The sequence below is a fragment of the Agelaius tricolor genome, unplaced genomic scaffold (genome assembly GCF_023055355.1).
Source record: "Agelaius tricolor isolate 1412-34295 unplaced genomic scaffold, bAgeTri1.0.p SCAF_22, whole genome shotgun sequence".
In the NCBI taxonomy this organism is placed as follows: domain Eukaryota; kingdom Metazoa; phylum Chordata; class Aves; order Passeriformes; family Icteridae; genus Agelaius; species Agelaius tricolor.
This window is the reverse complement of record NW_027269282.1, coordinates 5,680,001-5,687,210: the sequence shown is the minus strand read 5'-3', so window position 1 is coordinate 5,687,210 and position 7,210 is coordinate 5,680,001. Positions and strand designations below refer to the sequence as shown.

The 7,210-nt window shown below is 43.1% G+C and overlaps 1 protein-coding gene across 4 annotated transcripts in view; it reads right to left on the bottom strand.

Annotated features, from left to right (window-relative positions):
• Positions 1-204: 204 nt before the first annotated feature.
• The window catches only part of VTI1A (vesicle transport through interaction with t-SNAREs 1A), a 266,020-nt gene continuing 259,014 nt past the window's right edge, over positions 205-7,210 (bottom strand). For all 4 annotated transcript variants that reach the window (XM_071446308.1, XM_071446306.1, XM_071446309.1 and 1 more), the window contains one exon: positions 205-7,210. This exon is cut by the window's right edge and continues 4,394 nt beyond it. The gene's annotated coding sequence lies outside the window, so the exon portion shown is untranslated.

The following is a 7,210-nucleotide window of genomic DNA, read 5'->3' as shown; positions in this document are numbered from 1 at the left end:
TAAATATGAATGAGCAGAATTTCAAAATATGCAACTATTAGCTATTACAATGTACACATGGAGTAGGATTTTTTTTTTTTTTAATATTCTTGTGGCTACCGAATTTTAGTGTGACGTGGATGCAGATCTCCAGGAGCCCAAATCGTGCATGGATTCCAATTACTTAGAAGTGGGAAGGGGAAAAGAGAGAGAGCTTCACACTGCTTTTGGATTTTATTATTTTATTTGAGCCACAGCCTGATACAACCCAAAAGTCCAGTTAATTCCTGGTTCAAGACAAACAACTGAGACTTTACAGAACATACAAGAATTAGTAGAAAACACTCATTCCTAATGGACATCCAAAAAGAAAAGCTCTCCCAAAAGCTCAACAACGCTGAGGAATTCAACAGACTCTTCTGCAGCAGCCCGATGAAGATTTGTACATTGTTAATTTGATTGCAGAAGGTGCATGTTAAATAGAAAAGAACTGAGTTTGTCACTGTCATCTGAATCCATTCAGTCAGTGCAACAAAGGTATATTTAACTAAAATATGAAACAGACTTGCTAACATCACATTATTTTCTCAGGCTTACAAAGTTAAAAAAAAAATTAAACTGAATATAAATGACTTTGAGCATTTTTTATGACACCCACAGCCTAAGTGATCCAGATAATGTAATCTAACCATCATTAGAAACCATGAAATTACAATTCCTCTGGGATGGATATTTATCTCTCTGTTACATACAGAAAGGCGATTAATTAGTATCTCTTTCAGTGTTTAACATTACTGTGTACGGAGGCTGATTAAAATCTAACTATAGAACAGCTATGATAGCTAACACGTAATCTGGGGAAAGTTTAGCTGGGGCACGAAGAAGCACCTTAAAAAGAAGACTTAAAAAAATGCACTCTTAGAAGTACGTAGCTTCAAAGCCAAAACACAGACTTCCTTCTAATTTCTATTACACACAGCAATCATGACAATTACTGAGATTTCAAAAACCTCAATATTCAAAACAACTAAACCCAAGTCAAATATTTTTGCAAAGTGGTACAATTCACAGAATACCCTTTTTTTTGAGAAAAGTGTACAAAACACAGTCAGGAAGGGAAATACATAGTCTTGAATGTCTTATTCTGAAATTTAAATGGGAGGGTTTGCCAGGGTGTGTCTGTGTATGTCCTGTATGGACAGCACAGCGTGCACACACTGTGTGGGCTAAATTAATATTTCTGGTGTAATTTCACTGGCTCGTGTGGAATGCACCAAAGATGTGTCAATGTGTGTGTGCAGACAGTTTCCTCCAGGATCTCATGGGGGAAAAGAGGACATGGATAATTTCACTTTGGAAGGAACAAACAGAAGCAACTTTAGCAGGTTTGCTTCCCAGAACATTCCTTTTGTGAATAAAAATACTGGAGGAATTTCATGCAAGGGTGACTGAAAAATCCCAATTCACTAGTTGCTATTTTGAAAATAATTTCTTACTTTGGTGTCACTGTATCTAGGTATGGGAACTAAGAGGTTTGGTCTGGTTGAGAAGAGGGAAGAAGCTTTAAAAGCAAATGTGAACAGCTCAGCAAAAACTCCAGGGTAACCCTGGTTATATTTAATTTTTTGAAACTACCAGCTGAGACCACAAGTCAGTATTGGACATAGATTGTATTTTAGTGACGACACACAGAAAGAAAGTGGAAGTACCTTTAAAATGTAGTGTAAAGAAAGGACATTTTACTACCCCCACAGCCCCCCAGTTCAGGTCCCTAAGAACTGAGCCACTGATTCCTAATCCTCTCCATTGCATCCAGTATTGTGTAGATGCTGCTCTCTTCTGGCTGCCTACACAAATTTTAATATGTAAAATGTTAATAAAAAGTGAAATAAAAGGCTGTCAACAATCAAAGATGGCTTCAAAGTGCTGAGGGCAATGGAGGCACCTCTGAGGCCTTGCTGAGGAGAGGTGACCTATAACCAGTCACCTCATAGTTCTGATCCTACACCACGCGGGCCACGACCTCCTTCAAAATTTCCCTCCTCTTTTCCTGAAGACCTCACTCAGGATGACCCACCTTCATATTTGGAGGCAAGGGGAAGGCACACACTTATTTTTCAGGAGAAAATTATGATGGAGATGGGTAGCACTGTCTACTGTGGGCAAGCCATACAGGGCAAGGGGTACAGTTGTGATGCCATGGGGTGTGTGTGTTTGGCCATGTCACACCTCATGGCAACCTGAATATCAACAGCTCAGTTTTGTATTCTTACAAAAAACAAGGGCAACTGAAACCTAGTGAAAAGGTTAAAAAAAAAAAAAGGAAAAACATAAAAAAATTCTAAACTCTCAAGTGACCCTTGCATCAGGACAAGGAGCATCAGGACAAGGATCTTCAAGCCTATACAGCACAACCAAGCTACCAAACCAAGTGTATCAGGGGTCATACCATCCCTCCAGAGAGAGCAGAGGAGGAAAAAGATTCCTTTGAATAGGTTGGAAGTAGGAAATAAAGAGGTCACCATTACATCCCATTGCTCCACTGTGGGACACAACAAGGTAGAACATTACTGGAGTCCAAGCTGACCCCAAGATGGTTAACTTCTTTCTTCCCTCTAGTTCCACACAATAGACATATCCCTGTCAGGCACCTCTGACCACCCCCTCTGCAGATTTCCTCAAGCAGATCTTCTGGCTCAGTCCTGTGCTTTAGAAGAGGTGCCACACCCTGCTCCATCCATCTCATGTGCCCATGTGGTAAAATCACATAACCATTGTCTGCCTGAGAAAGAAAGAGCTGCTCTGAGGGCAGGTGACACCTGTGGGTAGTTTGAGTTCGGATTGTCCAACAGCACCCAAGTCACCAGTCTCAGCTGCAGGACAGCTCAGGCACTGTGTGAAATTCAAAACACCTCATCCTAGAGGCAGAGGAAATAACCAACACTGATCTAACCCCACACGAGTTCATTGTCCTCCTTAGGGCTCTTAAAAGATCAAATCAATCTTTAACCCAAGTGATATCTGGCTATGTCCTACATCCCTGGAGCCCTGCTGACCACGCAGCCAGGACACATGGCCAGGGCTGAAGCCTTATGAAGGTGAGAAATGCTGTCCCTGTGACAGACCAGCTGCTTGTGGTGGCTGGTGATGTGCACTCTGTGCCATGTGTTTGTGTGGCACTGGTTTGCTCCTGCGGCGAGAGGGAGAGGAAGTGCAGTCCTCACAGCATCCGCGGGACTCGCAGGGATATCTGTTACAATTCATTAAGCAGTGCTCTAAGAAGTTACAATAATAACATTTCAACACAGTTTCCAGAGGGAATCTCAGAAACTACAGGAAAAGCTGACAAGTTTCAATCCATTTATCAAAGCACTCCAAGACAGATGAAACAGCAGAGCTGCTTAGTGAGGAATGTCTCTCTTTCTGGGTGTCCAGAGCATTTCAGTAAATAAAAAGCTCTTTAAAAATAAGTCAATACAATGGAATCCCTTTTGCCTTTTGCCAGCGCTTGTATTACACTTGCACCCAAATGACCCTCCTACCTATAATACTGCAGCATTTACATACACATCAAATGGGTGCTTTTCACTTACATAATACATTTAATCCAGGGATTACAGAGCACATTATATATTAAACATTACACCACCTCGTGAGGTAGGTTAGCATTAATGAAATTGTGGTGGGTAAACTGAGGCACAGGCCAGCTTTATTACTTGCCTGTGGTCCAGAGGCAATCAGCGGAAAAGTCATTAAGATGCTGCTCAAACAGCAGAGACACATATGCACCTACTTGAATGGGCAAAATAGACTGATCCACGTGTTCTAATGCAACTTCAGCTGCTCATCTGGAGACACTCAGGTCTTGATTTTCTGAGGGCAGGAGAACAAAAGGCAAATAGGAAACGTCAAAAAGAACAGAAAGCAAATGTTTGCTGTTAGAAATATATTTTTTTGTACGCCAAACTGTTTACACAAAGCAAGAAGCATCCAAGACTGAAGGACACTTCAGATGCTGATCTCTAATAATTTGATTTTCTGAGTAAAGATTTTTCTAGACCTGCAACAGGGGTTTTGTTAGGTTTTTGTTCAATAATGTTGGTTTATATTTAGCTTTCATATAGCAGAGAAAAAAAAAATCTTTGGTTAAGGTCTTTGAGCCAAGCATCTAGGATGAAATTTTCAAAAGCACTCAACAGTGGCTTTTGAAAATAGAATTAGGCTAGTTGCTAAGACAAGCTTTGAAAGCCACCCCCTACCTCCTTTAGCATTTTAACTGAGAGCTGATTTCCTCAGTGATGTTCCCTGTTTTAGTCTCCCCATCTCATGGCCTTCCCCAGTATTGCTGAGGCAAGTTGGATTTAACGCCAGGAAAGCAGGCAGGAGACAGGAAAGGAGGGAGCCTGTGGTCATGACCTCCCCAGCAGGTCTGCTGCCCCAGAGTGCTGTAGCTGGACACAGGGATGCTCCCTGGGTGGCTCCCACTTTCCAGCCAGCCTTTGTTCTCTTTGTGGGAGCCCTGGCTAATAGAGGTGTACACCCTTCGCCTGATGGGTAGGTGAGGCTATAATTACCTCGGTAATAAGGTCTGATTCTTCCCTGCTCTGCACCTCCTCAGCTGGCCAGGAATACTTGTCTAAAGTGGGTGCAAATGCTACCAGATCAGAAAGATGACATTTTACATCAATGGAAATGACCAGGTGTAAGGAACAAAGGCTTACAATAACAATGCTCTCAACTCTGTTGTCCTTTAATTAAGTAGTTCCTCCAGCAATGACACTAATGAGGCCTTGTTTCCTCAGGGTTGGATTCTCTAGTATCTAAATGGGATGTGAGCTTTTCCTGGGGAGAGAGGCATTTATAATTTCTTCCTCCTAGGTAGTGTCCAATTTGGGTGGATGTCACGCTGCAGCCTCTCTTGGTGAGGATGCCAGTGAGGACATCTTTCCTCTTGGCTGCTGATTTCCTGAAACCGAAAGAAATTTTTGAGAGCTCTGCTCTCCTATTACATTTGGCTGAGTTTGGTCAAAGGCTCCAACTTGGCAGGAGATAGGAAGACAAATTCATCAAATGAGACAGAGCAAAGACATAAGCCTGTTTCTTCTAGGAAGAGAAGATTAAATATTATTTTTTATTTAAAAGCAAGTTTTCTAGTGGTGTGGTAAACTCACAGGGTATTTTTTTGCTTCCTTGGAAGGCATGCCTGGCTGCAACTCCTGCAAGAAGTATCAACAAAAGGAGTATGTACAGACAAATACATGCAGGCAGGACATGCAGCTCAGGCAACAAGCAGTGTTATGTGGCTGGCTACAGAAGAGAGCTGGAAAGTTCATTAAATCCACAGAAGCAGCAATCATGTTCACTGGGGACAGTGCTGACCGGACAAGGTCATGGGTCTGAACGGAGAAAGCAACTGAACAAAGAAGCAGCAGTGGAAGGTTTTCTTTGGGTTTGGTCCAGGAGAGCAGTCACAACATGGCAGCCAGCAGGATGCATGCACCATAACGCTGGCAATGCAGGCTTGGCAGCCTGCTCCAGACCTCTCTGGCCACAGGACAGCAGGGACAGCCCCTTTTCTGTACAGAGTTTAATGGCTCAGAACCACTTAAGGCCCTTGAAAATGTGTAAAACTTCCACTTTCCAACACTGCTTTCTGGCAGGACAGACATCCAGGGAATGCCTTCACTTTGCATGCTCCTGAACAACCCATCAATGAACAAGCACCAGCCTTGTGAGAAAACTGACACTGCCTTGCAGAGTCCACATCCTTCATTGGTTATGCCACCACCACCCGGTATCTCTTCTTGTGATAAAGCCAAAATAACAAGGGAACACCCAGGCTGCACTGCCATAACTCCAGGATAAATCTGCAGCTGTTCCCCAAAACACCACAGTGCCTGGGTGGTGGAGAGATACCAGCTGTGGGTGACACAACTCCTCACGCTTAGCTTACCTCACAGAATAAAGCAGCATTTGTAGGTTATCTAGAGTTTTTTTGCCAAATTATTGTTTCCTTGGGAAAAGCAGACTATTCCCAAATCCACCCTGGGGTGCCTCTCCAACGGCAGACACCATTTTACTTGTACTTGTGCACAAGAGTCTCCCAAGCAGGTTTTCCAGCCAGGAGAGGTAATCACATCTGTGTGTCAGTGGGAGACAGAGAGCTGCACAGAGCAAGGGCTGGGAGCTCCCCCTCTCTGTGTCTCCCTGTTGAACTTGTCTGGTGTGAGATGGAGACAGAAGCAACAGATCCCAACAGTACCAACCTGTTACAGCCATACCTTCAGGAAAAGTCCAAGGAACTACCAGTGGACCTTCCTGAGCAATGGATCAATACAGAGCTTCACATCAGCTGCGCCGTTATTCACGCCAAAGGCAGTTGTTTGGATGAAGGAATGAAGAGAGCATAAGTTCACTAGTTCTCAGTGTATAAGCTCTTCCTCCCCCACCCTGTAGATGCCTTCATTATTTATGTGTGACAAATAAAAGACAGCAGTGGAAGATGCCAAAGTGTTTCTCAATGTGCACCTCTGTTTCCTGACATACGCAGGCCGGGACTGTGCACCCAGGCCAGGCTGTGGCAGGAGCTGGTGTGCCACTGCTTAACATGCACAAAAAACCCACTACCAGGCAGTAGCTGATCAAATATTCACCTGATACATGCCTCTTTCCCCACGTGACTCCAGAAGTGACAAATTATCCCAAGGAAGTGCGAGGGAGCATCATGGACTCGGATGGATTTGCTCTGCAGCATCCTGTGATACGTCATCACACCTCGCTCGCCATTTCTGCCATCATCCCTGCACAGGGACCCACTGAATGCAAACTGCATTCAGATGTATTGAATAAGAAAAGATCAAAGACTGACTATTATAAAGCAAAGGGAGCCTAACACATACCCTGCCTTTGACTGTTTCTTTTTTTACCATCTTAAAATTCTCCTGAAGCTTCTCCTTCCGTAAGAGGATTATTTACAACCAACAACTGCAACTACACAGAGAAAATATACTTAGAGATAAATACTTTTTCTCCTATAAAAAGTAGCAGTTAAAAATATCTGTTTCAAAACAAAATCTTCCCATGGTTTCATATAAAAACCAAAAAAATGTCAAAACACATGCTGTCCCCTCCAAATGAAAAAAAAAAGCCTGAACCCACATCCTCCTTGAGTTTATCATAAGCTGTCAAGTTGCTAGAAACAGAACGGTGTAAGACATTGCCACAGCTAACA